The sequence below is a fragment of the Cervus canadensis genome, chromosome 33, assembly GCF_019320065.1.
Source record: "Cervus canadensis isolate Bull #8, Minnesota chromosome 33, ASM1932006v1, whole genome shotgun sequence".
Taxonomy (NCBI): Eukaryota; Metazoa; Chordata; class Mammalia; order Artiodactyla; family Cervidae; genus Cervus; species Cervus canadensis.
The window spans coordinates 4,217,074-4,242,184 of record NC_057418.1 but is presented as its reverse complement, the minus strand read 5'-3'; positions in this window follow the sequence as shown (position 1 = coordinate 4,242,184).

Here is a 25,111-nt window from a genome sequence, read left to right as displayed (position 1 = left end):
AAGCCAAAGATGACCCTTGTATATTGACCCCATGTTGTTTACATCTTCACAGTAGGCTGACTGTTAGCACAAAGCCTGCTGGCACTAAGCTAAAATTTTATACATCCAATTTTAAAAATACATAGCCCAAAAGAGCATATTTTTAGCCATTGAGAGCCTGCCTGCTTGGCATAAAATCCATAAACTGTACCCAATATCTGATAGTCACACATTAAGACAAGGCAAGGGGTTGTCATAGACCCCTCACTGCCACCGCCCTCGTAAGCAGCTCATCAGTTAGCGTGTAAGCTTGCTCTCTGGTTTCCGTGTCCCTGGACTTGCCTGTGTCCGCGTCCCTTCCTAAGTGGTGGCTTCATACCAGCCGCGGCTGGAAGGTCTCCTGCCCTGCGGGACTTACACCTAAGTTTGTCAAAGCGCTCCCCCCGCCACCCAATAAAGCTGGTATTGCTACTGCCTTGCAGGGGCTTGTTTTTTTCTTGATGAGCCCTGAAATTCTCGAACTAACTCTACTACCCCAAATTACAGTGGTTTAAAAGAACATTTATTTGACTCAATTTGCAATTTGGATAGAGTGTAGTGTACGGGTGACTTCTCACTGATACACTTGGCATCAACTGGAGGCTGAAACCATAGGTCCCCTTTCAAGATGGATTCTTAACTCATATGACTGTTCCTCTCTCCCTCTTTCTCTCCACACTGTAGCTCATCTCGAGGGCTTTGCCACAAGGGTTGGGCTACTTTGTGTTTGTTCTCAGTCACTCAGTCGTGTCCGACTCTTTGAGACCCCATGGACTATAGCCCCCACCAGGCTCCTCTGTCCATGGAATTTTCCAGGCAAGAATACTGGAGCAGGCTGCCATGTCCTCCTCCAGGGGATCTTCCCAACCCAGAGATGGAACCCAAAGAACCCACCCATCAGTGCAGGAGACGCAAGAGACGCAGGTTCGATCCCCGGGTCGGGAAGATTCCCTGGAGGAGGACATGGCAGCCCACTCCGGTATTCTTGCCTAGGAAATCCCAAGAACAGAGGAGCCTGGAGGGCTATAGTCAATGGGGTCTCAAAGAGTTGAACAGAACTGAGTGACTGAGCTACTTGTTATATGGCAGTTGGCTTCCTTAAAACGAGCATTCCAAGAGGCCCAGGAGGAAGCTACAAGGCTTCTTATGACCTAGCCTCAGGGTTTCCAGAATGACTCTTAAGCTCATTCTGGTTATCAAACAAGTCATTAAGGACAACTCCAATTCAAGGGAAGGGAAATTAGACTACTTCTCGAAGGAAGAATTCGCAAAGAATTTTACATCATCTTTAATCTACCACAGTGATTTTTTACGTATTAATGTACACTCAGTAATACAAATGAGAACTGCTTATATTCCTCCATAGGGTTTGACAAACTACAGCCTGTGGGCCAAGTCTGGCCCATTGCTTATTTTTATAAATAAAGTTTGATTGGAACACAGTCACACTCACTGGTTTCCATATTACCCATGGCTGTATTTGTGCTACAACCACAGAGTTGAGTAGTCAAAATCAAGACCCTGAAACTTGCACAATCAGAGATATTTACTATCTGGGCCTTCATAGGATAAATATGCTAACTGCTAATGTGTGATCTGAATTGCTGTTTTTTTGGTTTTTTTTAGGCAGCACTGTGTGGCCTGAGGGATCTTAGTTCCCTAACCAGGAATCGAACCCATGCCTCCTGCATTGGGAGCATGGGCTCTTAACCATGGATTGCCAGGGAGTCCTGAATTGTTTTTTAAAATGTACTTGTTAACTATAAAACTCCTTAGGAAGGGCCAACTGAGAAGCTTGCAACTTTCACCCGGCCGGAGGTGCACATGCAGTGACTATCCGGAGCAGTAATCAGTCAGCTTTGTCTGTCACCAACAGACGGAGTCAACCACTGTGCCGTCTCCTTCAGCCTTGACTGCTATCCGTGGGAGGTTACTGTGTGTTTGCCAAGTGTGTGTTTAAAGTGTTTTCAATCAGCTTTTACCCAATCATGAGCAATGAGAGCAAAGAAGCAGTTAAGTGTGCTATAAGTGTAAGTAACAAAAGTGACATGTTTATGACAAAAAATAAAAATAATTTTAAAAGAAAAAGTGATATGAAAATGCATTTGCTATTGTGCATATGGGACAAATCATTAGAAGGGTGTCTTCCGAAGAATTAAGAATAAATATTGTGACACAAGAAAAGTACTTTGCTCTGTGATTGGGAGTAATCAACAGACAAAATGTAAAAATGGCACAATGAGAATACTCGAGCGAGATGAAAGGGGCGACCTCAAAGCCTTCTATAGCCCGGATGATCCTCAGTGGTCTGGGGTGCAGGCTGCAAAGCCTTCTATATAACACGTATTCTGGAGATGACGTTCAGAGTTTGCACATTTGAAGGCCAGATAACCACAGTAAAAGGTCTTGAAACTTTTGATGAAAGATATATTTCCATAGGTGCAAATTTCTACTGAAATATGCACAGTATCAAAGTGAGAAAAGGTGTGAACATCACAAAAACAATTCCCTACATTTGCAGAGGTCAGCATTTGCAGAGGTCAACTATCTCCCACTTACGCAGACTTCCAATTTACTCAAGACTGATTTTTTCTTTTTCTTCTTTATTAAGCTTTCTGATAGCAGGCATGGGGTGAAGAAGGAAAAAAGAATGCTACTTTCAGGCCACAAAGAACAAACTGGCTCTAATTTGTTGAAAATCCTTCCATGAACTAAGATGCCTTTTAGAACAAATCTGATATTAAATATTTTTAAAATAGAATTTCTGAATTTCAAATTCTATAGTTGAAAGACACAAGGAAACAGACAAACAAAACAGTACCCACACTGAAACGTGTGATATCACATTTTGACCCAGTAACTTCTAAACATAATAACTTTCACTGTAAAGCGTGGAGCAAATTTTTGACATAATTTGTGATTCATTATTATTAAAAAGGCTTTTTATTAACAGCATCTACATATTTTAAATAAATTGAAAATTTTCTTGGATCAGTGCAACCAAAATAAAATTCAGGAATATTTTGAAAGCTGAAGACTTTCAGGGTCAACCATATACTTAGCCTTTCTTTTTGTGCCCGTCAAAATAGTCTCATGGTTTTTATTGAATGACTTCATTATAAGTTCTCATAAAATACTATCTTCATCTTTTTTAAACATGGAGATTACACATAAGGTTTCCTTTGGGAAAAAAGTGTTCTACTATTTAAAGACTTGAAAATCATGACTATAAATTACAGAAACTGTTGCGGATTTTTGAGCAGGAAAGTTACATAATAAAAGTGGTATTTTTGGAATATATTAATCTGGTTCTATGTCAGATGGATTGCCCAGAGACCAGTTAAAAAGATACTATGAACAGCATCCTGTGAAAATAACCATTATAGTACAATAGAAAATGGAACTAAGACCTATTATATCTGTTGGAAATCATGAGAGGAATAAAACAAAGTGGTTGAAATACTATGTTTATGTGCCAAATAGGCATGCTGAAAGGCTTTTTCACCTTCAAGCTCTATGACTTTCTTTATTTTTACTTCAAATAAAAAATGTAAAACAAAGAAAGAATTATACTTCAGAAAGTGTTCAGATAGATCTCTAATAAAGGGAAAAAGCACTTAGACTTAGCAATTGTTACCCTACTTCATCCAAAGTGCCTCTAGTTAGTTTAAGAGCATTGACCAGATATGAGAGCTTTCTGAACTTTTAACAATGAGATTCTCACCTGCCTCCATTTTTTAACCTCAGAAGCATTTTTCCTTGACTTTATAAAATTATTTTCAAAGATAACAAGTATTCATATGTCTGATGTAGAAAAATTATAGGAATACATAGAAGCAAGCAAAAAATAAAATTACTTGTAACTTTACATCTTAGATAGAATGGGTTTGGAAGTCTATATGCTTTTTACCGTATAGTCTTGTCAATATTATTCTATATAAATAGATACAAATAAGCAAACAAGGTTCAAATAAAATAGGATTATACTCTACATTCAAGTAGATGTTTCAGAAGTGAGTCTCTTATGTATTATCAGTTAAATATTTGATGCTTTTGAACTGTGGTGTTGGAGAAGACTCTTGAGCGTCCCTTGGACTGCAAGGAGATCCAACAAGTCAATCCTAAAGGAAATTAGTCCTCAATATTCATTGGAAGGACTAATGCTGAAGCTGAAGCTCCAATACTTTGGCCACTTGATGCAAAGAGCTGACTCCTTAGAAAAGACCCTCATGTTGGGAAAGATTGAAGGTGGGAGGAGAAGGGGATGACAGAGGATGAGATGGTTAGATGGCATCACTGACTCAATGGACATGAGTTTCAGCAAGCTCCAGGAGTTGGTGATGGACAGAGAAATCTGGAGTGCTGCAGTCCATGGGGTTGCAAAGAGTCGGATGTGACTAAGCGACTAAACAACATTTGGCAACCAGGGAACAAATTTAACTTCTATGCAGAGTACATCATTAGAAACGCTGGGCTGGATGAAGTACAAGCTGGAATCAAGACTGCAGGGAGAAATATCAATAACCTCAGATATGCAGATGACACCACCCTTATGGCAGAAAGGGAAGAAGAACTAAAGAGCCTCTTGATCACAGTGAAAGAGGAGAGTGAAAAAGTTGGCTTAAAATTCAACATTCAGAAAACTAAGAACGTGGCATCTGGTCCTATCACTTCATGGAAAATAGATGGGAAGCAATAGAAACAGTGACAGACTTTAGTTTTGGGGGCTCCAAAATCCCGGCAGATGGTGATTGCAACCATGAAATTAAAAGACACTTGCTCCTTGGAAGAAAAGTTATGACCAACCTAGAAAGCATATTAAAAAGCAAGACTAAAATTACTTTGCCAACAAAGGTCCATCTAGTCAAAGCTATGGTTTTTCCAATAGTCATGTATGGATGTGAGAGCTGGACTATAAAGAAAGCTGAGCACCAAAGAATTGATGCTTTTGAAATGTGGTGTTGGAGAAGACTCTTGAGAGTCCCTTGGACTGCAAGGAGATTCAACCAGTCCATCCTAAAGGAAATCAGCCCTGGATATTCATTGGAAGGACTAATGCTGAAGCTGAAACTCCAATACTTTGGCCACCTGATGCGAAGAACTGACTCATTAGACAAGACCTGACACTGGAAAAGACTGAAGGCAGGAGGAGAAGGGGACGACAGAGGATGAAACGGTTGGATGGCATCACCGACTCAACGGACATGAGTTTAAGTAAACTCTGGGAGTTGCCTATGGACAGGGAGGCCTGATGTGCTGTGATTCATGGGGTCACAAAGAGTCAGTCACGACTTAGCAACTGAACTGAACTGAAGAATCAACGTCCAGAAATCTAGCATCTAATTTTAAGCAGACTATCTTAGAATTGAAATTTAACTCAATGTATTGTCATAAGATGTGCATGATCTCCAAAATAAAATAAATTTCATTTGCATCTAATCATAGGTTGTAAAGCTAAGTGTTTATGAACACCAGTCCCTTTTAAACTTCCACACTGCCTTGGTCTCAGTGTAACCAGAATTTGGTATCACAGGGTCCATATGAGCATCTCGCCATACTGGAACTGAAATGGAGTTCCAATAGAGTATGTCTTTTCCTCCTCCAGACCATCACTTGTCTGTGTTTTCAATTGATGGTTTCGGCCAGGCATGTTTCTGCTGTCTCACATCGGTGTCTTCTCCAACAGTGCCCAGCCACAGTCATCAAAACTTTGTGTCTCTCCTTCCCATTCTTCTGCTTACTGACACTCCCATCACCTGAGGCTGCTGCTGCTGCTGCTGCTAAGTCACTTCAGTCATGTCCGACTCTGTGTGACCCCATAGATGTCAGCCCACCAGGCTCCCCCATCTCTGGGATTCTTCAGGCAAGAACACTGGAGTGGATTGCCATTTCCTTCTCCAATGAGTTAAAGTGAAAAGTGAAAGAAGTCGCTTAGTCGTGTCTGACTCTTAGCAACCCCATGGACTGCAGCCTACCAGACTTCTCCATCCATAGGATTTTCCAGGCAAGAGTACTGGAGTGGGGTGCCATTGCCTTCTCTGTCAGCTGAGGCTACTGAACCCCTAGTGATTCAATGACTGTATCAAAGCACATGCTCTGTTCCTGGAAGATCCAGGGATTGATTCCTTGTTCTGCATCTTTCTCCTGGCTTATGTTCAAGGGCTCTTGTTACCACACTAATACCTTTATATACTACAGAGCTAAGAATATAAATTCTGGAAGCCCTCATTAACACAGTTCCTCTTACAGCACTGATTGTGTGATATGAAACCTGACAATTGTGTGTGGCAAAGACATAGATTACATTTAAAAACCACCAAAGCCCTTTTATGTGCTTCACAACAGTACATTATCTCTGTTCATTAAAACCAGAGTATGCTAACCAACATCATTTTTTTCATTATCAGCTTGGCAATAATCAAAAAGTTGAATAACATTCTGCTTCTAAGGCTATGGGGTAATAGGTACTCTCATACATTGCTAGCTGAAGGACACAAAATACAACCGCCATAAAGGACATTTTGGCAATATTGTTAATAGTTACAAATGTATTTACTCTTTGACCCAGCAATCTTACTTCTGGGAATGTATCTTACTTACATATCTGCGCACATCAAAATGATTTATGTCCGAGGTTATTCAATATTGCTTTGTTTGTAAAAGCAAAAGATTGGAAACAACCCAAGTTATCTATCAGTAGAGGAGTAGTTAATTAAACTATGGTACATAACCATAATGGAATATTAGGCATCTGTAAAAAATGGTGAGGAAGCATGAGATGCACTGGTAGAGAAGGATCTCAAGATATTATTAAGGGTAAAAGTCAAGGTGCAGAAGAGGGCCACATTTTATATAGGAAATGGAAGACTCAATACCAACAATTAATTTAACTATGAGGGGTATGGGCTTTAGGAAGTAGAGTGTGAGGTAGATGATTAGAAAGTGGTAAAAAATCTCAGTGTATACTTTGCTAAATGTTTCTTTTGTAGTTTTTAAAAGCTCATTTGAATGTATTACCTATTAAAAACAATAAATAAATTTTTTGTTTCATTGTTTTAGTTCACTACAAGATCACAAGAGTCTTCTAATTCTTTTTTCTGCTTTAATCACTTTGAATAGGAACACTGAGACGTCTTCCTAGATGAGCTTTCCTGGTATAAGAAAAAAGGTTAAACAAAGTATTAAATCAATGTACTGATAAATTACTATGAATATCATTTATTAGTTTTCCACTTTGTGGCATTAAGAATCTAAGAAAATCCTAAGCAACTCTGACTTTTCCATTTTACTGACTCAGTCGTTTCTGAAAAGAGTGATAGGTCATCCGAGCCTCCCAACTCCAAATACATTTATGTTGTCTTAAAAAGGGATGGAAAAATTATTTAAGCTTTGATATGGATAATTCTTATTTTATAAATGCCACAAAATAAGCAGGAAACTGTAAACGTGATTAAGCTGAGAGACAGAGAATTGTCAAATATATAAGAATTTGTTTTTTAAAAGCTTATTTATGTATCAAAGTATTAGCAATTTGAATACAATGGATGGGTCAATTGTATAAAACAGACATAATTCATTAACTTGACAGGATATTTCAAATTGTCATCTTACATGTGACCACATTGACATGTTTAGCTCTCATGGTAAGATCTTTCTAATAGAATTACGAGTCCTGCTTCAAAACAAGATTTCTATAATAAAATTGAAGCAAGAAATGAGAACTAGAGATAGTATTAATTTTATGCTTTCAGAAGTATATATTAATATCATATTATTATTATTTTAAAAAATGAAATGGAGTGACCTATACAGGAAAAGAATCCTAAAAAAAGGATACAGATATATGTATAACTGATTCACTTTGCTGCACAGCAGACAGTAACACAATATTGTAAATCAACTGTATTTCAATTTAAAACAGAAATGAACACTGGCTGTGTGATTTTACAAAGATGACTTAACCATGTCTGTGCCTCGGTTTCCTCATTTGTTCACAAGGTGATAGTAACGCCTTTTCAGAGGGTTGTTATAAGGAATAAATGAAATATTGTATTTGAAGTTGTGCTCAAACCATGTCTGGCATACAGTAAGTGCTTACTAAGAGGTGGCTATTATTTTGATCTTATTTGAATGTCAACAATCTTATAACATGGCATGTATTGGTTTTTACCATTTAGTCACATATATGCATAACTAAGAGGGGCTTCCTTAGTGGCTCAGATGGTAAAGAATCTGCCTGCAATGCAGGAGACCCAGGTTCTATCCCTGGGTTGGGAAGATCCCCTGGAGAAAGGAATGGCTACCCACTCTAGTATAACTAAACAGATATGTATATATAATTTATAACATGACATTACTGTTCTAATAACACAGAAAATGCTTGTGACTTGCTAATTGTAAAATTGGAATAAGAAATTTAATGAATACTATGATTTAGAAGTGCGTGCATGGGACTTTTTGAAGGAGGTTGCCATTAACTCCATTACCTCCACCACAGTTTGACCTCTGGTCAAACAACAGGGAGGGACCACAGCCCTGCCCATCAACAGAATTGGATTAAAGATTTACTGAGCATGGCCCCGCCCATCAGAACAAGACCCAGTTTCCCCCTCAGTCTCTCCAATCAGGAAGCTTCCATAAGCCTCTTATCCTTATCCATCAGGGGGCAGAAAGAATGAAAACCACAATCACAGAAAACTAACCAAACTGATCATATGGACCACAGCCTTGTCTAATTCAATGAAACTATGAGCCACGCTATGTAGGGCCACCCAAATCAGATGGGTCGTGGTGGAGAGTTCTGACAAAATGTGGTCCACTGGAGAAGGTAATGGCAAACCACCTTCTTGTCTTGAGAATCCCATGAACAGTATGAAAAGGCAAAAAGATAGGACACTGAAAGATGAACTCCCCAGGTCGGTCAGTAGGTGCCCAATATGCTACTGGAGGTCAGTGGAGAAATAACTCCAAAAAGAATGAAGAGACAGAGCCAAAGCAAAAAAAGAAAAACACCCAGGTGTGGATGTGACTGGTGATGGAAGTGAAGTCCGATGCTGTAAAGAGCAATACTGCATAGGAACCCGGAATGTTAGGTCCATGAATCAAGGCAAATTGGAAGTGGTCAAACAGGAGATGGCAAGAGTGAACATTGACATTTTAGGAATCAGTGAACTAAAATGGACTGGAATGGAGAATTTAACTCAGATGACCATTATATCTACTACTGTGGGCAAGAATCCCTTAGAAGAAATGGAGTAGCCATCATGGTCAACAAAAGAGTCTGAAATGCAGCACTTGGATGCAATCTCAAAAACAACACAGTGAGTTTTGTTCATTTCCAAGGCAAACCATTCAATATCACAGTAATCCAAGTCTATGCCCCAACCAGTAATGAGAAGAAGCTTAAGTTGAATGGTTCTATGAAGACCTACAAGACCTTCTAGAACTAACACCCAAAAAAGATGTCCTTTTCATTATAGGGAACTGGAATGCAAAAGTAGGAAGTCAAGAATACCTGGAGTAAGAGGGAAATTTGGCCTTGGAGTACAAAATGAAGCAGGGCAAAGGCTAATAGAGTTTTGCCAAGAGAACACACTGATCATAGCAAACACCCTCTTCCAACAACACGAGATGACTCTACACATGGACATCACCAGATGGTCAATACAAAAATCAGATTGATTATATTCTTTGCAGTTGAACATGGAGAAGCTCTATACCGTCAGCAAAAACAAGACTGGGAGCTGACTATGGCTCAGATCATGAACTTCTTATTGCAAAATTCAGACTTAAATGGAGGAAAGTAGGGAAAACTACTAGACCATTCAAGTATGCTATAAATCAACCCCCTTATGATTATACAGTGGAAGTGACAAATAGATTCAAGGAATTAGATTTGATAGAATGCCTAAAGAACTATAGATGGAGGTTTGTGACATTGTACAGGAGGCAGAGATCAAAACCATCCCCAAGAAAAAGAGAGGCAAAAAGGCCAAATGGTCACCTGAAGAGGCCTTAAAATTGCTGAAAAAAGAAGAGAAGCCAAAGGCAAAGGAGAAAAGAGCAGATACACCCATTTGAATGAAGCGTTCCAAAGAATAGCAGAGAGACATAAGAAAGCCTTCCTCAGTGATCAATGCAAAGAAATAGAGGAAAACAACAGAATGGGAAAGACTAGAGATCTCTTCAATAAAATTAGAGATACCAAGGGAACATTTCATGAAAAGATGGACACAATAAAGGACAGAAATGGTATGGACCTAACGGAAGTAGAAGATATTAAGAAGAGGTGGCAACAATACACAGAAGAACTATACAAAAAAGATCTTAATAACCCAGATAACCACAATGGTGTGATCACTCACCTCAAGCCAGATATCCAGGAATGCAAAATTAAGTGGGCTTTAGGAAATCATCACTACAAACAAAGCTAGTGGAGGTGATGAAATTCCAGTTGAGCTACTTCAAATCCTACAAGATGATGCTGTGAAAGTGCTGCATTCAATATGCCAGCAAATTTGGAAAACTCAGCAGTGGCCACAGGGCTGGAAAAGGTCAGTTTTCATTTCAATCCCAAAGAAGGGCAATGCCAAGGAATGTTCGAATTACCACACAATTGCACTCATCTCACACGCTAGCAAAGGAATGCTAAAAAGTCTCCAAGCCAGGCTTCAACAGTACGTGAACCGTGAACTTCCAGATATTCAAGCTGGATTTAGAAAAGGCAGAGGAACCAGAGATCAAATTGCCAACATCTGTTGCCAGAAAAACATCTACTTCTGCTTTATTGACTACACCAAAGCCTTTGACTGTGTGGATCACAACAGACTGTGGAAAATTCTGAAAGAGATGGGAATACCAGACCACCTAACCTGCCTCCTGAGAAATCTGTATGCAGGTCAAGAAGGAACAGTTAGAATCAGACATGGAACCACAGACTGGCTCTAAATTGGGAAAGGAGTACGTCAAGGCTGTATATTGTCACCCTGCTTATTTGACTTATATGCAGAGTACATCATGTGGCATGCTGGGCTGGGTGAAGCACAAGCTAGAATCAAGACTGTTGGAAGAAATATCAATAACCTCAGATATGCAGATGACACCACACTTATGGCAGAAAGTGAAGAGCCTCTTATGAAGGTGAAGATGAGAGTGAAAAAGCTGGCTTAAAACTCAACATTCAGAAAACAAAGATCATGGCATCTGGTCCCGTCACTTCATGGGAAATAGAAGGGGAAACAGTGACAGACTTTATTTTCTTGGGCTCCAAGATCACTGCAGATGGTGATTGCAGCCATGAAATTAAAATACGCTTGCTCCTTGGAAGAAAAGCTATGACCAAACTAGACAGTATATTAAAAAACAGAGACATTACTTTGTCAACAAAGGTCCATCTAGTCAAAGCTATGGTTTTTCCAGCAGTCATGTATAGATGTGAGAGTTGGACTGTGAAGAAAGCTGAGTGCTGAAGAATTGATGCTTTTGAACTGTGGTGTTGGAGAACACTCTTGAGAGTCCCTTGGACTGCAGGGAGATCCAACCAGTCAATCCTAAAGGCAATCAGTCCTGAATATTCATTGGAAGGACTGATGCTGAAGCTGAAACTCCAATACTTTGGCCACCTGATGTGAAGAACTGACTCATTTGAAAAGACCCTGATGTTGGCAAAGACTGAAAGCAGGAGGAGAAGGGGACGACGGAGGATGAGATGGTTGGATGGCATCACCAACTTGATGGCCATGAGTTTCAGTAAACTCCAGGAGTGGACAGGGAAACCTGGTGTGCTGCAGTCCATGGGGTTGCAGAGTCAGAAACAACTGAGAGATGGAGCTGAACTGAACTGATGATTTTAAATATCTCTAGTAAAATAATAACAAGAGATATACAAGCATATTAATAGTTATAAGTATTGGGTAGTAAAGTTATTAACAATTACCCTTTTGTTTTCTCTATTTCCTTAATTTTTTAAAAAATACTTTTGTAACTCTATAATGACAATCAACATAAGAAACTTGGTGGGGGCAGAAATAAATAAAATAAATTATCAGAAAAGACATACTATTGGCCAAAAAGTTCAGTTGGAAATACCTGAATTGGCCAATCCAATACCTTAATTCAGGTAATATTAATAATTGAGTGTCTATCCCCACCCCATCCCCCAAACAAATATCCTGCATATATTACTGCAACTGAGAGTAAACTCTCCAGGTTTGGGTATATAAAACATACTTCTAGGGGGAAAGAGTAACTATATCAGAAGATGCAAAGGAATATGTAGTAGGAAGAAAGAAAAGAAAAAGAAATTACTATGTGTCAGATACTGCCAGTTGCCTCACTAACCTCTTCTCTTCTTTAGTGATGGAACCCCAAGTTTGTCACGATGGCAATGCACTGTGTTAAAAGAACTTTCCTGGATCCCCTTGGAGCAGTGGGTGACCACGGGACCCACCTTATACAATGAGGTACCATCCGGAATCACTGGAGAGACTTAGTGGGCCTTCCTGTGGCTTTTCATCCCTTCCTCCTTCTTCCTGCTAGCTACACCGATGTGTTGCCTGGCCTCAGCCATCATTTTGCCATTGTGCTTACTAAAGTTACGAACTGAGTATGGCGGGACCAAAAGTTTTAAGTTTGGGTCCCAGCCAGGCTCATCAAGTAGCTATACCTTCCTGGACAAGTCTTCTCATTAGGAGAGAAAACTGAGTTCTTGAATGTGAAAGCTACCGTGAAAATACCATGCTTTTTGTAGCAAACAAATCCTAACTATTACACATGACCTTCCAGCCATGCCTAAAGTGGATCAGAAAGACACTCTTTTTTGAACTCTGGCTTACGACAGGCAGAGTCAGAATTTAGAATCTAAAAGAGACTTGAAACAAGCAACACTGACTCTATTTTTTTCACCTTGCAGTCTTTCAGATGTGTGTGGGCTGTGTTTCTGCAATGTCATCTAGGACCCATGATATCTGTGACCTTTTTTTAATGTAGAAAAGTATACATTAAAAATGCCCGTATGTTGACACTCTTCAACACCCCGAGCCCCGGTCTCTTGCAGCCCTTGGACTGTGTGTATGAATGCTAATAAGGTACCACTTGGGTTGCTTCAGGCAAAAGCTGGTGTTCCGCAGAATCAGTGATTTCTGCCAGCAGGAGAACACACCTTCAAGGAATATTCCACCTGGAAGCTGTCTTGCATGCATGCCTGTTTGCTCGGTCACTTCAGTCGTGTCTGACTCTGCGATGCTCTGGACTGTAGCCCACCAGGTGCCTCAGTCCATGGGATTCTCTGGGCAAGAATACTGCAGTGGGTTGCCAGGCCCTTCACCAGGGGATCTTCCCAACCCAGGGGTAGAATCCGCATCTCCTGCACTGCAGGCGGATTCTTTACCAACTGAGCCACCGGGAAAGCCAGGAAGCTGTCTCCTTCCCCTACAAATTCAGACTGGTCTATAAAACTCCTCCCCTCACTATAACAGAAGAGGACAGCACAAGAAAAGCGCCAAAGAAAGGAGTCACTCCTGAGGATAAAAACACTGTGACCCATCTGTCACAGAGGGACGTCCTTCTGATTCAGCAGAGTTAGCATCAGTATGAGTGTGAGGTTGTGGTGAGCAATTGCATGGTGAGTCAGAACTCACTCCCAGGTGTATCTGGCTCTCACGCTGTCAACCACTACACACCATGGCTTCAGCCTCAACTGCTGACTAGCTAAGGGTGAATCTTAAGCAGCTGTAGATAAGAGATGAAGAACTGTCAGCTCAGCAACAGGAACTGGCCGTCCAACACACACCTGAGATCCAGAACACCCTCCCTTCAGCACGGCAGAGCAGACAGCATCAGCGGGCCACACACAGTGGTTAGTAAAGAACCAGAACCTGCGTTAGGAGAAATCTCACCGGGCAGAGCTGCCCCATGCCCCTTCATCCCACAAGTATGTCTGCTCTGAGTTTGACCCAGTCACGATTATTTAGTGAGAGAGGAAAGAACGAGAATAACATGCACAATCCATTGCATGGAAATAAATTAAGCTGCAGACAGCGGAACTGGAGAGGCACCATCTGATGTAATGGGGGGGGGGGTCTCAGGTCATTTGGGGTCCCATGGACCGTAGCCCACCAGGCTCTTGTGTCCATGGAATTCTCCAGACAAGAATACTGGAGTGGGTTGCCATTCTCCTCCAGGGGACCTTCCCGACCCAGGGACTGAATCTGCATCTCTCGCGTCTTCTGCGTTGGCAGATGGGTTCTCCACCACTAGACCACCAGGTTATTTACCAGTCAGGGCCCCTGGCATGTAACGGATGGCACAGCCAAGCTGAGTCACTCACAGAGAGTTTAATAAAGGGACTGTAGGCAAAGATGTGGACAAGGTTTAGAGAAAACAGGAAGGGGCAGAACAACACCCCTCAACTTGTAGAAATCAGGAGCCTTCTGCAGCCCAGGTCTAACAGGACAAGGGCAGCGAGTACTCTGGATGTAAGTGTGAACTTCCTCACAGGACCTAAGTCCTCTGGGGGGAGAAAAGCACTTCTTTGAGACAACCTGGTAACTAGAGACAGGGAATAAACATCATGATTTCCCTTGTCTTCTACCCTTGGTTTCCTGATATTATTTGCAGGTTTCTGGGAAGCAAAACAGGTGGAGAGTTGATCTCAAAGGACAAGCAGAAGATAACTAGCATATTTCTTATGGTTCTAATGAAAAGACTCTTAATGAGACAACTTACAGAGACTTCAGCAATGTTAAGAGACATAAGAGAGACATTACAGCACCCAGAAATTAGCAACATTGCCACCCCTAGAAGTGAAGGGAGTGTTTCCAGAGTCACATAAACACACACCCTGGGCTTCACACCTCTCTCCAGCTATGGCTGTCTCTTTTTGCCCCTTCCATTAAACTTCCGAAAAACATGTTCTTTATCCACAGATTCCATTTCCTTTGCCACCACTCATTCCTTACTGCTTCCACCCATAAAACTGGTCAACACTGTTCTTGCTAACATCTTTGTGTCATAAATGCCAAGGACACCCGTTAATCTTAGGGTTTGGGGTTACAGTTTGACAGTGGTGATTGATCCCAACTATCAGGGATTGTTTTACTACACCACAGGTGTAAGAAAGAATGGGTCTAGAATGCAGGAGATCCTCTAGGGGTACCTCTTAGTACTCCCATATCCTGAGATTAAGTCAATGGAAAGCTACACTGACCCAATACAGGCTACTGTTGGCCTAGACCTTTAGGAATGAAGGTTTGAGTCATCCCACCAGGCGAGGACCGTGCCCATCTGAGGTGCTCCCTGAGGACAAAAGGAAGAGAGAGTATATCTGAAGACAGTTAAACATAACTGCCATGACCATGTGATCAGTTGCAGAACAAGAACCGTAGTAGTTTTAAGTTTTCCTTACTTTAATTTTTCTTTCCCTCCAACATTCCCCTATCATCTAAAATAAGATGTGTTGATAGTAATTAACCTTACATCTCAGTATTAAATTATAGAATTTTGACAGGAGACTGGGGCTCAGCTAGAAGAGGTGTGAATATCACTGAAAGAAGGAGAAAAGGATTTACATCAACTTTTGGGAGAAAGCACCCACGTGTCTTTTCGTTGCATGGAGAATATTTGCATCAAGTTAGGCAGAAGCATCATTTGTTATTGCCTTTTTTGTAAGTTGAAAGTGAAAAGTGAAAGTTAGTCACTCAGTCATGTCCTCCCCTTTGTGACCCCCATGAACTGTAGCCTGCCAGGCTCCTCTTGTTCATGGAATTTCCCAGACAATACTGGAGTGGGTTGCCATTCCCTTCTCCAGAGGATCTTCCCAGCCCAGGGAGTGAACTCAGGTTTCCTGCATTGCAGGAAGATTCTTTACTGTCTGAGACACCAGGGAGGCCCTGTTTGTAAGATAAGTAAGATCAAATGAGGTAGCTACAAATGCCACTTTGGTAAAGGGTAAATTGTGGTAGCTTTGTACACTTTTTAACTGTTTCTCAGATTTTCTTTTTCTGTCTGGTTCTGATTTAGCATTGGCCATAAGAGAAGCTTGCATGAGATATGGAAGGAAGATGTGAAGTCGCAGCTATATGTAATGTCAGTGGGGCTGGGTACCAGATTTTGTGGCAATTCACATATCTTGTCACTGCTCTGTTAGCTCACCTTGTTGGTAGGTGACAACACTTGGGCTGGATGCTCTTTCGTCTCCTGCTGACTCTCCTCCTTCTTCATCTCCAAGTCCTAGCCAAATGCATGCACAGCTCCATGGTGGAAGGGCTAGCTTCTGTTGCTGGTCTCCCATCATGCTGAGATTGGAGGTAGTGAGAAACAGACTCAGCTTTTGGCTTGCTACCATACACAGCTTTCTTTCCTGATTGCTGGACTAGCTAACCTAAAGCAATTTGGGGGCTAATACTAGAACCAGAGGCAATGGGCCAGCACAGACTGCTTCATGAGCTTCCATAATTGCATAAGATCTCATTGCTATAACAAATCATTCAAAGTCCACTTCACTGATCAAGCCTAGAAACAAATATCTATACACTTGGGAATTAAAAAAATATTCAGAAACAATCATTCAAAGTATTTCATTGACACGTATCTCTAGTTCCATTTGTCTAAAGTAGCAGTCCTGCAGCCCTCTCTTTGTGTGTGTGTGGCGGCGGGGAGGTCTTTCATGACAATGACATTTTTAAAGAACCTGGGTCAATTGTTTTGTAAATCTTTAACTTGGATAGATTATTCTTTCCTCATGATTAGATTTTGGTTAAAGATTTTGGCAGATGATCCCACTGCTGGGCATATACACCGAGGAAACCAGATCTGAAAGAGACACGTGCACCCCAATGTTCATCGCAGCCCTGTTTATAATAGCTAGGACATGGAAGCAACCTATATGTCCATCAGCAGACGAATGGATAAGGAAGCTGTGGTACATATACACCATGGACTATTACTCAGCCATTAAAAAGAATACATTTGAATCAGTTCTAATGAGGTGGATGAAACTGGAGCCTATTATACAGAGTGAAGTAAGCCAGAAAGAAAAACACCAATACAGTATGCTAACACATATATATGGAATTTAGAAAGATGGTAAAGATAACCCTATATGCGAGACAGCAAAAGAGACACAGATGTATAGAACAGTCTTTTGGACCCTGTGGGAGAAGGCGAGGGTGGGATGATTTCGGAGAATGGCACTGAAGCATGTATATTATCATATGTGAAATGGATCACCAGCCCAGGTCGGATGCATGAGACAAGTGCTCGGGGCTGGTGCACTGGATGATCCAGAGGGAAGGGATGGGGAGGGAGGTGGGAGGGGGGTTCAGGATGGGGAACTCATGTACACCCATGGCGGATTCATGTCAATGTACCGCAAAACCAATACAATATTGTAAAGTAATTAGCCTCCAACTAAAAAAAAAAGATTTTGGCAGATGTACTGGATGAGAGGCAGTATTCCCTGCTCCATGCTCACCTCAGAACACACTTGATCTGATGCCTCATTATTACTGATCTTAAGTTTGATCTCTTCACAGAACTGACCTCTGCCAGATTTCACCTTTTTTCCTTTAAAAGTTACTTTTTTCCTTTGAAATTAATACATAACCTACCAAATGAGATTATCATATTGGATGCACATCTGGTTCCCTAGTAATCTTTCATCTAATCATTTTAGCACCCATTGATGATCAGTTATTACTATGAAGGTTGCAGAATGGTGATTTGAAATTCCATCATTCATTTTTTATTAGGTGACATTCTTTTGTGAAGAAGACCCTTCCATTCTCCCCACCTTCCCTTTTAATGTTTTTGCTATCAGCATGAACCCATGGATTCTTTTTTAAAAATGCCATCCATTGTAGTCCATTAAGTCATTTTTCACTTTGTGCTCAAATTATAAAAAAGTTAACCAGTTAAGTGTTCTCTCAAGCAAGCAATTATGTTCAATAATGTTCTGTAAGTTTCTTGGAGAAAGTGTATACATCTTTTAATATATTTAATCCTAAATAGTTGCATTTTTGTATTATGTAAGTGGTATCTTTTAATTTCACTTCAGTATGGTTATTGCAAAAGTGAAATTAAAATTTCACTTCAGTGTGGTTATTGCAGGCTTCCCTGGTAGCTCAATTGGTAAAGAATCCGCCTGCAATGCAGGAGACCCCTGTTGGATTACTGGGTTGGGAAGATCTCCTGGAGAAGCAAAAGGCTACACACTCCAGTATTCTGGCCTGGAGAATTCCATGTACTGTTTAGTCCATTGGTTCGCAAAGAGTCGAACACAACTGAACAACTTCATGGTTATTGCAGATATATAGTTATATAGCACATGATTTTGTATATATATATTCATCAATAACTCTACATACAACTATTAATTTTAATAATTTGCATTTAATATTATTTTAAGAGAATTTTATTTTATTTTATTATTCTGGCTGTGGTGGGTGTTTGCTGCTATCTGCAGGCTTTCTCTGGTTGCCATGAGCAGGGGCTACTCTTCATCGTGATTTGTGGGTTTCTCATCATAGTGGCTTTTCCTGTTGCAGAGCACAGGCTCTAGGCCCATGGGCTTCAGCAGATGCAGTACATAGGCACATGGGCTTAGCTGCACTATGGCATGTGGGATCTTCCCAGACCAAGGATTGAACCAGTGTTCCTTGCATTACAAGGCAGATTCTTAACCACTGAACCACCAGGGAAACCTCTGCATCCAGATTATTTTGGACTTTCTGTTTTCCCAACCATACTGCCTGGAAATGACAGTGATGTTGAAAGTTAAAATCTCTTAGTTATGTCCAACTCTTTGTGACCACATGGTCTATAGCCTGCCAGGCTCCCTTGTCCATGGAATTCTCCAGGCAAGAATACTGGTGTAGGTAGCCATACCCTCCTCCAGGGGATCTTCCCAACCCAGGGATCAAACCCACCTCTCCTGCATTGCAGGAAGATTCTTTACCAGCTGAACCACCAGGGAAGCCCAAGAAAACGGGAGTGGGGAGCCTATCCCTTCTCCAGGGGATCTTCCTGACCCGAGGATTGAACAGGGGTCTCCTGCATTGCAGATGGATTCTGTACTAGCAGAGCTACCAGGGAAGATCTTAACTTGTACTAGTTAAGATCTTTAATAAAATGTTGAATAGAAGTGCTACCAGGCATTCTCATCAAATTTTCAATATTAAAGAGAAAGATACTAATCCTCCATGATTAGGAATTTTTGCTGTAGGGTTTGGTAGATACCCTCTATTGGATTAGTGATTTTCACTTCTATTATTAATTTTTCAGGGCATTTAAATATATACATATATATAAAGGATGCTAAAATCCTAACTTACTTATCTTTTAAAGATTTTGTAATTATGTTTGTGAGTGGAATTGACCTTTAATTTTCCTTTCTGATAGTAAGCTGGTCTGGTTTTACTGTGAAGGTTATGTTAGCCTACTGAAATGATTTGGGGAATCTTCTTATAGGTAAAATTAAGTTTAAGAAGATAGAGACATTTTAAAATATTTGACAGAACTCACATTTGGAAACATACGAATCCAGGGATTTTTTTGTATGGAAGTATTTTGTGATTCAAATTCATTAGAAGAACTATACAAGAGAACTATTTAGTTTTCTACTTCTTCTCTAGTCAATTTAATAAGATGCACTTTTTGCTTTGAATTGGTCTAAAATTTCAAATTTGTCAGCACAACATTGTTCATATTTTCTTATTAGCTTTTTAATGCATCTAGTAATATCTCCCTCTTCATTCCTAACAGTAATAATTTAGTTCCCTCTCTCTTTTTTTCTTACACACACACGTACTCACATTCAGTAATAACAGAATTTTGACAGTTCAAACTTTCTGAAAACCACACTTTTGGCAGAGTTTATCTTCTCTCTTGTGTTTATTTCAGCCCCTATTTTTCGAGTATACACATTTAATGTTGTATATTTTCTTCTAAGAACTATTTCATATTCTGTAAGAATTAATTAGAAGCGACCCACGGGTTTGTTTGAAGCATATTTCTTAATTTATAAGCATGGGAATATTTCAGATACTTTTTAAAAAAATTATTCTTAGTTTAATTGTATGTGATTAGAAAATGTACTTTCAATTATTTCAGTTCTTTGAAATGCACTGAAATTAATTTATGGCCAATATATATGGCCAATTTTTAAAATATTTCATTTGTTCTTGAAAACAATGTATTAAACAATGGTAGAATTTGTTCCTTAGGTCAGTTTTTGATTGAAATATTTTCCAAATCTTATATAATCATGTTTGTATTTTTTATCAGTTGCTGAGAGAAGTGTGTTAAAATCATAGGGTATAATTGTTGATTTCTCTTTTTATTTCATTTAATTATTGTTTTTGAATAGTAGAATTTGAAGCACTATTATTAGTGAAGACAAATATAAAATTATTATACCATCCTGGTAAGTGAAAGATCTTAATAAATATGAAATAATGATCTTTTCTCTAATATATATTTTGCTTTAAAATGTATATTATAAGTGTGCTTCCATGGTATCTCTTTTTTGCATCTATTCATTTTCAATCTTTTGTATACATATATTTATTTTTCTTCACAAACATCAAACAGTTGCATTTTTTATTCTTTCTGACAATCTCTGTCATTTAAACAGCCCACTTAGTCTACTTACATTTAATATAATTACTGAAGATATACATGGTGCAAATTTAGCAACTTATTTTATACTTTCTATTTGTCTTACATATTCTGTTTACTTTTCCTTTTCTCTGTTTTCTTGAAATTGATTGTGTGCGAGTATGTATTTAAATCACTTTTTACTCTTTTTTGTAACTTGAGATTTATTCACTCTTCTCCTTTCGTTTAATGCTTACCCCAGAAACTCTAACTGCAGTCATGAAATTAAAAGATGCTTGCTCAGGTGAAAAGACAGCCCTCAGATTGGGAGAAAATAATAGCTAACGAAGCAACAGACAAAGGATTAATCTCAAAAATATACAAGCAACTCCTGAAGCTCAATTCCAGAAAAATAAATGACCCAATCAAAAAATGGGCCAAAGAACTAAACAGACATTTCTCCAAAGAAGACATACAGATGGCTAACAAACACATGAAAAGATGCTCAACATCACTCATTATTAGAGAAATGCAAATCAAAACCACAATGAGGTACCATTACACGCCAGTCAGGATGGCCGCTATCCAAAAGTCTACAAGCAATAAATGCTGGAGAGGCTGTGGAGAAAAGGGAACCCTCTTACACTGTTGGTGGGAATGCAAACTAGTACAGCCACTATGGAGAACAGTGTGGAGATTTCTTAAAAAACTGGAAATAGAACTGCCACATGACCCAGCAATCCCACTTCTGGGCATACACACCGAGGAAACCAGACCTGAAAGAGACACGTGCACCCCAATGTTCATCGCAGCACTGTTTATAATAGCCAGGACATGGAAGCAACCTAGATGCCCATCAGCAGATGAATGGATAAGGAAGCTGTGGTATATATACACCATGGAATATTACTCAGCCATTAAAAAGAATTCATTTGAATCAGTTCTAATGAGATGGATGAAACTGGAGCCCATTATACAGAGTGAAGTAAGCCAGAAAGATAAAGACCAATACAGTATACTAACGCATATATATGGAATTTAGAAAGATGGTAACGATAACCCTATATGCAAAACAGAAAAAGAGACACAGATGTACAGCACAGACTTTTGGACTCTGTGGGAGAAGGCGAGGGTGGGATGTTTTGAGAGAACAGCATCAAAACATGTATATTATCTATGGTGAAACAGATCACCAGCCCAGGTTGGATGCATGAGACAAGTGCTCGGGCCTGGTGCACTGGGAAGACCCAGAGGGATCAGGTAGAGAGGGAGGTGGGAAGGGGGATTGGGATGGGGAATACATGTAAATCCATGGCTGATTCATGTCAATGTATGACAGAAACCACTACAATATTGAAAAGTGATTAGCCTCCAACTAATAAAAATAAATGAAAAAAAATAAATTAAAATAATAAAATATTAAAAAAAAAAAAAGATGCTTGCTCCTTGGAAGAAAAGTTACAACCAAACTAGAGAGCATATTAAAAAGTAGATACATTACTTTGCCAACAAAGGTCCATATGGTCAAAGCTATGGTTTTTCCAGTAGTCATGAGAGAGTTGGGGTATAAAGAAGGCTGACCACCGAAGAACTGATGCTTTTGAACTGTGGTGTTGGAGAAGACTCTTGAGAGTCCCTTGGACTGCAAGGAGATCCAACCAGTCCATCCTAAAGGAGATCAGTCCTGAGTGTTCACTGGAAGGACTGATGCTGAAGCTGAAACTCCAATCCTTTAGCCACCTGATGTGAAGAGCTGACTCACTGGAAACGACCCCGATGCTGGGAAAGACTGAGGGCAGAAGGAGAAGGGGACGACAGAGGATGAGATGGTTAGATGGCATCACCGAGTCACTGGACATGAGTTTGAGCAAGCTCTGGGAGATGGTGAAGGACAGCGAAACCTGGTATGCTGCAGTCCATGGGGTCGCAAAGAGTCAGGCACAACGGAGTGACTGAACAACAAAAATCAGCAAAAAAGTAATCAAACTTTTACCTTCCTTACAGAAAATATAAGATTCCTAGAACATTTTGAACTCAGTTTACACCATCTTGATTCACATACTTTTAGTTGTCATTTTCTTTACATTTACCTTGAAAAAATTCCACTACTATCATTATCATTACAAGTTATACTTTCACTGCTCCTGTAGATTTACTCACATACTTACCATTATCTATATTCTTCATTCTTTTCAGTACCTAGGCCTAATATCCTTATGCTGAAGTATAGCCTTTATCTGAAAGCTAGTGAAATTATATTTCTAATATAATGAAAGAAAGTGACTTCCAAATTAGGTCCAAGGAAAATAGATTTTAAGAGCAAAGGTAAAATAAATTCTTTAGGATTTTCTTTAACAAATTTCTACTTGTAGCAAGCTTGCACTGAATTTGTCTGAAAACATATTTATTCTGTCTTTGCTCTTAGAATCTATTCTCACTGGATTTAACTTGGAAGTCACTTTCAGCATATTAAAAGTCAGTTCAGTTCAGTTGTGTCCGACTCTGCGATGCCATGGACTGCAGCATGCCAGTCTTCCCTGTCCATCACCAACTCCCGGAGCTTGCTCAAACTCATATCCATCGAATCGGTGATGCCATCCAGCCATCTCATCTTGTGTTGTACCCTTCTCCTCCCACCTTCAATTTTTCCTGGCATCAGACTCTTTTTAAATGAGTCAGTTCTTCACATCAGGTGACCAAAGTATTGGAGTTTCAGCTTCAGCTTCAGTCCTTCCAGTGAATATTCAGGACTTAATGCCTTTGGGATGGACTGGTTGGACCTCCTTGCTGTCCAAGGGGCTCTCAAGAGTCTTCTCCAACAAGTTACATAAGCAGGGTGACAATACACAGCCTTGACGCACTCCTTTCCCAATTTGGAACCAGTCTGTTGTTCCATGTCCAGTTCTAACTGTTGCTTCCTGACCTGCACACAGATTTCTCAGGAGGCAAGTAAGGTGGTCTGGTATTCCCATCTGTTTAAGAATTTTCCAGTTTGTTGTGATCCACAACAGTGAAAGGCTTTGGTGTAGTCAATAAAGCAGAATTATTGAATATAATATTTCTTAAATATTAAAATATCATTTCACTATTTTTCAGTTTCTGTTAATAGTATTGAAAATTAGTCTACTCTTCTGTTTTTAAAATAACTTAACCATATTGTGGTGAATGGTGTTCCTTTAAGGTTGATGTTCATTCAGAACCTCAGAATGTGAACTTACATTGAAAGATGGTCTTTGTATCACTAATAAGTTTAGAATCTCAAGACAAAATCACCCTATATTTGGTGTGAGCCCTAGATCTAATGACTTTTGCCCTGAGAAGAAGAGGAGAGGACACGCAGAGACAGAGAGGCAAATGCCATGTGAGGCAGGAGATAAAGATCGGAGTGATGCTGCTACAAGCCAAGGAATGCCACAAATTGTTAGCTACCTGCAGGGGCTAGGAGAGAGGCACAGAACAGATTCTCACTCGGCACTTCAAAAAGGAATCAACCCTACCAACACCTTGATTTCAGATTCTGGTCTCCAGCACTTTTGGAACTATGATGGAATAAATTTTTGTTGTTTTAACCCACCCAGTTTGTGGCAATGCAGTATGGCTGCCCCAAGAAAACAAATATTATTTTTATGATTGCTTTAAGAATTTTTTTTTCTTTGTCTTTGGTGTTCTGCAGCTTCACTGTGCTATATCTAACAGTGGGCTCCTTTTGATTTCTCCTACTTGGAATTTATTGAATGACTTCTCAGGGTTCCCATTTTTCTAATTTGATTTTGGTCGGGAAATTTCTGATTCAGTTATTGTCCTTTCAGTGCTTTCTAGAGATCTTAAAAGATATTCTTTTCTAGATGTTCTGACTGTTTTTATTAGGAGAGTTGGTATAATTATGGAAGAGAAGTCTGTCAGAGTGATCCTTTAGTAACCAAACCAGATCATGTCATCTTTCTGCTTAATAATCTCTAACAGCTACTCACGAGGTTTATGATCAAACCCCAAACCCCACAACAGACCCTGGTGATCATGGAGGGATCAAGCTCCTCCTTGTCCTCCTGGAACATCCTCTCCCTGGAAAGCTCTGCTCCAGGCTGTGCTCCTGTGTTATCTGCAGTTAGACTGCAGAGGCTGATCCCATGGTAGGGAACAATTTCTGTTCTCGCTATTCTTATTTTTGCAGCTAAATCTTTGTCATATTTCATTTTTTTTAATATTAGGATTCCAGGACAAGCAAAAGCTTTTATCAAAGGAATTAAGAATAATTGGTAGAGCTAATGTTTTACATCAGAAAAGTTTCTCCATCTCTCACATCATACCATGCAAATATAATTGTTTCTCCCTCACTCAGGACAGTTCATTCTGATACATATTTATTGAGCAACTCTACATAACAAGTATCACGCAGGAAACAGGGTGTTTAAAGATGAATACAAAATGACTCTTTCACTTCCAGGACTTCCAAGTTTGTTGGGAAAGACAGATGATAAGAAAATAATTTTAATACCTTTCT